The 8,268-nt window shown below is 41.0% G+C and overlaps 1 pseudogene; it reads right to left on the bottom strand.

The window, feature by feature from the left end:
- Window positions 1-3,607: 3,607 nt before the first annotated feature.
- LOC136152707 (uveal autoantigen with coiled-coil domains and ankyrin repeats protein pseudogene) lies at window positions 3,608-7,892 on the bottom strand (annotated as a pseudogene).
- Between the last annotated feature and the right edge of the window lie 376 nt (window positions 7,893-8,268).

Consider the following 8,268-nt stretch of genomic DNA (forward strand, 5'->3'; position numbering starts at 1 on the left):
CCAGGCTCTGTCGATGGGATTCTCCAGGCAAGAATACTGGAGTGGGTTGCCATTCCCTTTTCCAGAGGATTTTCCCAACCCAAGGATCAAACCTAGGTCTCTTGCATTGCAGGCAGATTCTTTATTGTCTGAGCCACCAGGGAAGTCCCTTTCAAGCTGACAAAAAAAAAAAAAAAAAAAAAAAAATTCAGGAATTCTTCCTACCTGATAAGAATAGGCACCAAATGAATTGGAAAAGAGACGCATGGATGTAGAAATAGCTCATTGATTCATACAGAACTTCAAAGGGCCTTTGTTTGGGACCTCTACAAGAGTTCAGGTTGGCCCTCCTGATCTCTAGTTATTTGGCCATCCCTGTTACTCTTCACAACAAGGTACTTTGCACATTTTCAGTGGTATTTAATGTAAGGAAGAGCTTCTCTGTGGCTCCTGAGTCCAGTATCATTATCATCCTGCCCATCTTTCTGCATTTATTTCCTCCTTCACGTCATTTCTTTCTTGGTACTCTAAACTGCTAAACTCATTTACTTTTTCCCTAGTCTTGGAAATTTCCTCCAACTCTCTCCCCATAAATGGAGAAACCTGCTTCTTGTGGTTGCACTAAGCATTCTCATGTTCTGTAGAAAGGTTAGGACTAGGGTTAAAAGAGTTTTTATTTGCTTACAAACCCCTAGAATCAGAGTTGAGTTCTTGAGAATACCAGATAACTTCTGAATGCATTGGAGAGTTAAAAATATCGAGGAACATAGGACCTTTTAAAGTATTTAAATCCAGAGTTTCTTAATCCTTACCCATGGACTCATGCATGGTTAAAAAATTAGCTTGAAGGATTCTGTGGGTCCCCTGTAAATGGGAACAACAAAAAAGTATGAATGGATGTGGAAACCTTTTATTTATTTTCACAAGATTTTGTGATCCCAAAGGGTCCCATAGTTAACCTTTTACAGTGAAAAATTCAGCAAACCGGAATGGCTGGAGGTTTGAGATTCCCGTCATTCTCTCCTCCTCCCTTCAGGCTCCTTGACAACTAAAAATAGAAAAAAGTAGTCAAATTGGTCCAGAGAATTAATGGTAAACCTTCTGAACAATGGTAGTAGCATCTGAGCTTCAAATGGGGCTTTCTGCTTCCTCCTTTATTAATTAAAAAAGGCAGGGCTGAAGGGATGGACACACCTGACCTATTCACAGGCAGAGAAACTGAATGAAGTTCGGCCTGCTTGCTCACAGTCATAGCAGGAGAAGGAAGAGTAAAGGCTGGCAGGCATGGGAGCCTCATCTTGCAAGTCAGTGACAACCCTTCTGACAACCAAGGGCTTCCCTGCTGGCTCAGATGGTAAAGAATCTGCCTGAATGTGGGAGACCTGGGTTCAATCCCTGGATTGGGAAGATCCCCTGGATGGGCACCCACTCCAGTATTCTTGCCTGGAGAATCCCATGGACAGAGTCTGGCGGGCTACAGTACATGGGGTCGCAAAGAGTTGGACACTACTGAGTGACTAACACTTACACTTCGATAACCAAGGGTCAAGGGATTTTTGCCTACTACTAATTCACCAAGTAGGTAAGTCATCACATTTGACATCTTATCTGAGGGAGAATCAAGTAAGAAGGCAAAAGAAAAAGTGGAAATATTACAATACTGAGGGGAAGTCACTTTGCCTCTGTCAATGTGGCAATGTGGTATGGGAGAAATGTTCCCAGGTAACAGGGAATGAATGAGGTGTACATCACTCACAATCCACTTTTCACTGGACCCTGTGGAAATAAATTTAGTAACCTCAGAAATACAGCTTTTGTACTAAGCAGAAGTGAAGGCTGCTAATGTCTGTCCTCTCTCCCTTTCAATATTGTGTCTAAGACAGCACGGCATAGTGTAATTTCCCTACTCCTATTCACCTTTCCCTACTAGGTAACCATTCTTATGTTTCATGTGATCTTTTATTTTTAATTAACATAAATATTAATATAATCTGTGACATTTGTAAAATGTATATTTAATTAACATAAGGAAATGTGAACTGTCTTGGTTTATATCTTATTTGCTTGAGCATTATCTTTAAAAAATTTTACATTAAAAAAAAATCTACCCCTACTACTAGGAGGGTACCTCATGTTTCTCATAGCTGCACTGAATTTTCCAGGATGCAACCACCACATTTGACTTTTCCATTATCAAGTAATAAACACCTAGATTGCTTCTAATTCCCCACTATCATAAACAACACAACAATGAATATCCTCATGCAAGTTCCTTTGTTGGCCACCATGTCTCAGAAATATGTTTACTCTGGGTAATGGGGTATATTTACTTTTAATCTGATCAAGTGTTATTATAATGGCAGTTCCAGGCTAATCTACAACCAGTAAAGTTTAACTGGTTGCCAATATTATCCATCTTTCTAATTTTGCAGATTTGTTCAGCATAAAATGACATTCATAAACATCAATTCTTTGGCACTCAGCCTTCTTTATGGTTCAACTCCCACATTTGTACACAAATACTGAAAACTTGTTTCTGCCCTTATTTAAATATTTTTATTCTTACGTTCCTTGGGTTTATTCTATTGATATTTTTCTAAATTGTGAGTTAAATATTTAGCTTAAGTTGTGTCCCTTTTAAGATTTTCTTATATTCTAATCAATATACTTTAAATCTACAAACTGTCTATTAAGTACTATTTTAGCTATGCCTCACAAATTTTGACAAACAAAACATTTTCATTAGATTCTAAGTATTTTGAAATCTTCTTTAAGGTAATTTTTAACTCAAGAGTTTTTATGTTCGTGTCTAGGCATAAAACAGTTCTTGTTATCCTTTAAAAAAAGGTTCTAGTTGTATTGCAGATGATCTAAGCTGCCGACCACCTCACTACCAGCATGCACACACGTGTATCCAGAGCAGTTTATGATACACTTGGTCTCTCCAGAGAGTCCTGGAGGAAGCTTGGATTGCCTTGTGCAAACCATCACTATGGTTATAGCAGATGCTCAGTAAATATTTATTACATTATGATTAAATGAACATAGTATAGATATGCTTGCATGTGTGTGTTTTGAGAGATTAGAGGTTAAGATGAAAATATTCACACAAAATATTACTAAAGAATTCTGTTGATTTCTAAGTCATAGAAGAAAATAAGTGTCATTACTTTTATATTAGTCACTCAGTCGTGTCTGACTCTTTGCAACCCCGTGGAGTGCAGCCCACCAGGTTTCACTGTCGTTCACTCTCTCCTGCAGTTTGCTCAAATTCATGTCCATTGAGTCAGTGATGCCATCCAACCATCTCATGCTCTGTTACCCCATTCTCCTCTTGCCATCAATCTTTCCCAAAATTAGGACCTTTTCCAATGAGTCCACTCTGCATCAAGTGGCCAAAGTATTGGAACTTCAGCTTCAGCATCAGTTCTTCCAGTGAATGTTCTGGGTTGATTAGGATGGACTGGTTTGATCTCCTTGCTGTCCAAGAGATTCTCAAAAGTATTCTCCAGCACCACAGTTCAAATGCATCAATTCTTCAGCACTTAGCCTTTTTTTTTTTTTGGATCAAAATACACTTTATTTTATTTATACTAGCACAGCAAGGCCCAGAAAGGCCATGAAGTTGCACACAGAATGCTCAGCTCTAGCAGGAAGAGCCATCGTGGGTGGCGGGTGCCCACTAGCACACGAGCCCCTGCCGCATCTGTATGATCTGCAGTAAGGCGGCCTGCACGTCCTCATCCATGTGGCCCTGCGCAACACTAAGAAGGTGTGTCCGATAAATTGCAATCACTTTCTTGGTGCTGTCTGTCGGCATCCGCCAGCTGCTGCTGCAGGCCGTCAATCAGCTGACTCTGCCTCTTGCTGGGACTCCCACTCCCATAGGTAAGCTGGGAAAGGCCGTTGAGGGCCTGTTTTAATCTCTCCACATCATTGAGCAGTTCAGTTATCTTATTATCTTTTGCTTCAATTTGTTTGGCGGATTCCTGTATTCTTCTCTGTAGCTCTGTGATGGTTGTTAAGGATTTGTCACATCGTTCCTGCTGATCTTTGATTTCTTGCTCAATGCTGAAATGGAGCAATTCCTTCTCATCTTTAGCAGACAGTTCCTTCTTTTTGGCATGCAAACCTCCTCACATATTTCCTCATACTTCCTATTCAGATTGGCCAATTTTTCATTTAAGTTGGAAATCTGTGTCTCCAAATCGCTTTTTGTTGCTTTATATTTCGACAAATCAACCACCTCCCTAGTCTCTAATTTTTTTAGCACTTGTTTAGTATTCTGAATCTCAGACTGGAGTTTGGAGACCTCTTCGGTTTTGTTTTGGCTTTCTTCTTCCTTTTCTCTCAAGCTAGCTTTTATGATTCCAACTTCTTTCTCAAATGCTTCCTTAACCCGCAAATGCTCAGCCAAGGGCACAGAGGAGTTCTTCTGATTCTCCAGCATCTGCCGCAGTTGGGTCACTGTCTGCTGCTCTTTCTCGTAACATCTCTGCTTAGTCTTCAGTTCTTCCTTGAGTGTCTCGATTGTACCACTAAGAGATTTTTTCAGGGACTCAACCTGTTCCAGCGGAACATGCTGCTTCTGCAAAAGAGTTTGTGCTGCAAGGATCTCAGAAGTCTGCTTGGCATTTTCCTCCACAAGCTTTTCTTTCTCCTTCTTTGCCTCTGTGTATTTCTGCAACAGGTCTTTTAACTGTCTGTTCAGCTGTTTTTCTGCTTAATGCTCTTTCTGTTTCATGAGAATTCTCAATGAGGACATTCTTATCCTTTAGATCCTTCTGAAGAGTGAGGATCTCCTTCTTTAACTTGTCATTCTCTTGCTTGCACTTCTTGGCCTCTTCTTCACTGGTATGATACTTCTGTGTCTGCTGGGATAATTGTTCTTTAAGTTCTTTTTCGGTGGCTTTAAATTTTCTCTCACACTCTTCCAAGCTGATTATCGGAGCATATTTTAGCTTGATGCATTCCTGTATCGTGTCGAGTTCTCTTTTCTGGGCTGTGATCTCAGCATGCAGGGTTACAATCTCCTCCTGGCCTTTTTTGTAGTTAGCCAGTATTTCAGCGCTGTTGTCCTGGACCTTCTTCATGCTCTTCCTTATGCCAGTCATCTTTTCTTCATGCTGTTTTACGCTGATGGACTCAGCTTTTACTTGGTTCTGAGTATTCTCCAGATTTCTTTTTAATATTTCATTCTCATCTTTTATTTTCACAAATTCTTGATTTATATCTTCACATTTCTTCTTCACATCTACTAATTCTCTATTGGTTTTATCCAATGTGCTAATCAAGGCAGTTTTGATCTCTTCATGGGTTTTCACTGGCACATACTGATGACTCATGGTCTTTTTCAAATCATTGTTTTCAGACATGAGTGAATATATTTTCTCTTGGTCTTCACCACATTTTTTATTAAGTTCAGACAACTGCTTCTTAAGTTCAGTGATACTGGATTTCAGAGCCATCATCTCTTTTTCATGTCTCTCAGGAGGTATGAACACAGTTTCCAGGCGGCAGACATTCTTACTTAAACTGGCATTTTCCATAAGCAACTTCTCCATTTCCAACTTCTTTTCTGTATATTTGTGTGTCACATCTGAAAGCTTTTTATTCAAATCATCAATAATTACATCATGTGACTTTTTCATTTCTTCACTTACTTTTAAAGGGACATAATGATTTTTCATTTCAGTTGTTAAGTTATGTACTTGCTGCGTAAGGAGCTTATTATCCAGGCAGACTTTTTCAATTTCCTTTTGTAAAGTCTGATTTTTTGATGTTAACTCAGTGATCCTCCTCCCAAGTTCTCCTGACTTTTGCTCTAATCTGCTCTTGAGCTGCTCATGTTCCTGGTTTAACGTGCTGAGCCAGTTTGGCCTTCAAATTCTCAAGTTCTCTCTTTAATGGTCTAATTTCATTAAGTGATCTTTCATACTCTCTTTCCACATCTATTAATTTTTTTGCCTTCTCATTTACTTCATTTGATAACAAGCTCTTCATGTTTTCAAATTTCTCTGCTGGAATAAAAAGGGCCAGCTTGGCTGACAAGTCCTTTAACTGGCCTTCCATCTCAGCGAGCTTCCTTCCTCTCTTCTCTCGCTCCAGTTCCTTCTGCTTATTCTCTTCCATCAGCTTGCCCTCATCTCTCTTAAACTCTTCAACTAACCTTTCATTTTGCTTGATCTGGTTTCTCAACTTCCCCACTTCTGCAGATGCATCTTCATATTTCACTTTCATGTCTTTCAACTGATCCTTCAGTTCCTCCATCAGTCTGTGGTTCCCAGTAGCTGCATCACTTGTCAAGTGCTCTTTCAAGGCAAGAAAATGTGTCTGCATTTGTTTCACTTTGCCTTCTGACTCATACATTCTCTTCTGCACGTCTTTCAAGGCACCTTCCAGCTGCTTTATCTGCTCATCTGAATCCTCTTTCAGCCTCTCACACTCCAGTGCTAAGGCTTTGCACTCCGCCACCTCGTGAGCTAGTTTATTTTGGAGTGTGAGTCTGTCTTGTTTTGCTGAATCACAGAAAGTTCTCATCGCTTCTAATTCTTTCTTTAGAATTTCGTTTTCCGAACATGAGGCTTGATTAGGTAAGGCTAGCTCCAGTGGTCTTAACATAGATCGGCTTTGCATATGGACTGGCATGACTGTGAAAGTACACTGTGATTCTGTCGTGTACATTTGACCTTGTTTAAGAAGCATATCTTCTTTCCTGAAATGACTTTCTGATCCTAAATGATCACTCTCAAAATACTTAAATCTACTTTTCAGAGCTTCAATAGTTCTTAGGCTTTCTTCATGTTGCTTTTCTTTGGCTGCCAAAAGGGACTTCAGCTTTTCCTTCTCAGTTTCCAGATCATCAGCCACCATTACTTCCTCATTTAGCTGTAGCTGTAAACCATTGACTTTATCCAATAATATTCTCTGTTCTTGCTGAATTTTTCTTGACCTCTCTTTCAGATCTTCATTTTCAATCTCCAGATCCTGAACGTTTCCATGTTCCCTCTGACTTGACTTCATATTTACTTCATCTAGCATCTGAGACAAATTTCACTGTTGTAAAGATGGTCCTTTCTTCCAAAGTTCTCTCCCTTTGTTGGAATTTTCCGATGCAGTCTTCAGTAAGGTTAGAATGTCCAGATTGTCACCAATTCTTGCATAGTAAGAACTATCATGGCCAAGGGCATCCAGCAAGGTTACATCAGCGCCATTTTTGATTAAGACTTCTACTGCATCTTTACAACCATACTCGCATCCTAGCATGAGAGCAGTCCTGTTTTGTTTGTCTCTGGAATTAATATCCACCCCTCTGTCTATCAGCAGTTGACATATTGTTGGCCTACACATCTGAGTAGCCAGAACAAGCGGTGTCCACCCATCTACATTTTTGGCATGCACCCCGTGGTCGCAGAGCAGCTGTCTGCTAGAAGGACAGTCTGCCATAGCTGCATCATGAAGTGCGGTTCTTCCCTGCAGGTCTACATGTTCAGTGGGACAATTGTACTGTAGAAGTTTTTGTAGACACAGCGCATGCCCATACTTGGCAGCCAGGTGAAGAGCATTCCTTCCTGCCGTGTCACTGGTTGTAATATCAACTCCATGTATGAGGATGGCATTCAAACACTCAAGATTTCCCTTTGAGGCTACAACATGAAAGGCAGATCTGCCTTCCACATCTAGCTTGCCTGGATTGACTCCCTTTTTAGCAAGGACTGAGGACACTTTTTCTACATCTCCCCTTTCTGCTGCTTTCATCAATCGGCCATCATATTTGTTCCAATCTGCTGCTTGTGCTCTGAAGGCGGCTGCGGCGCCGGACGGCTCGGGGCCGGGCGAGTCCTGCCTCCTCAGGCGGGACTTGAGGCTCTTCATGGCCAAGACCTAGCAGTCCCGCTCCCGCCGAGCGCGGCGCCCCCGACCAGCGCGCCAACCTTAGCACTTAGCCTTCTTTATGCTCCAACTTTCACATCTTTATAAGACGACTGGAAAAACTACAGCTTTGACTATATGGATCTTTGTTGGCAAAGTGATGTCTCTGCTTTTTAATATGTTGTCTGGGTTCATCATAACTTTTCTTCCAGGGATCACACGTCTTTGAATTGCATGGCTACTGTCATGCCCGATGTCCGAATCCCCGAGCGGGAAGAGAGAAGGCTTCCAAGACAATGCAACTCGCAAAAAAAGGGACGTTTATTACTGACTCGAGCCAGGGCCCTCTGCCGCATCCATCACAGTGGTGCAGGGTCAGAAAAGCGCTGAGCACAAGCTGTTACGCAAATTTATAAG

The sequence above is a fragment of the Muntiacus reevesi genome, chromosome 22 (genome assembly GCF_963930625.1).
Source record: "Muntiacus reevesi chromosome 22, mMunRee1.1, whole genome shotgun sequence".
In the NCBI taxonomy this organism is placed as follows: Eukaryota; Metazoa; Chordata; class Mammalia; order Artiodactyla; family Cervidae; genus Muntiacus; species Muntiacus reevesi.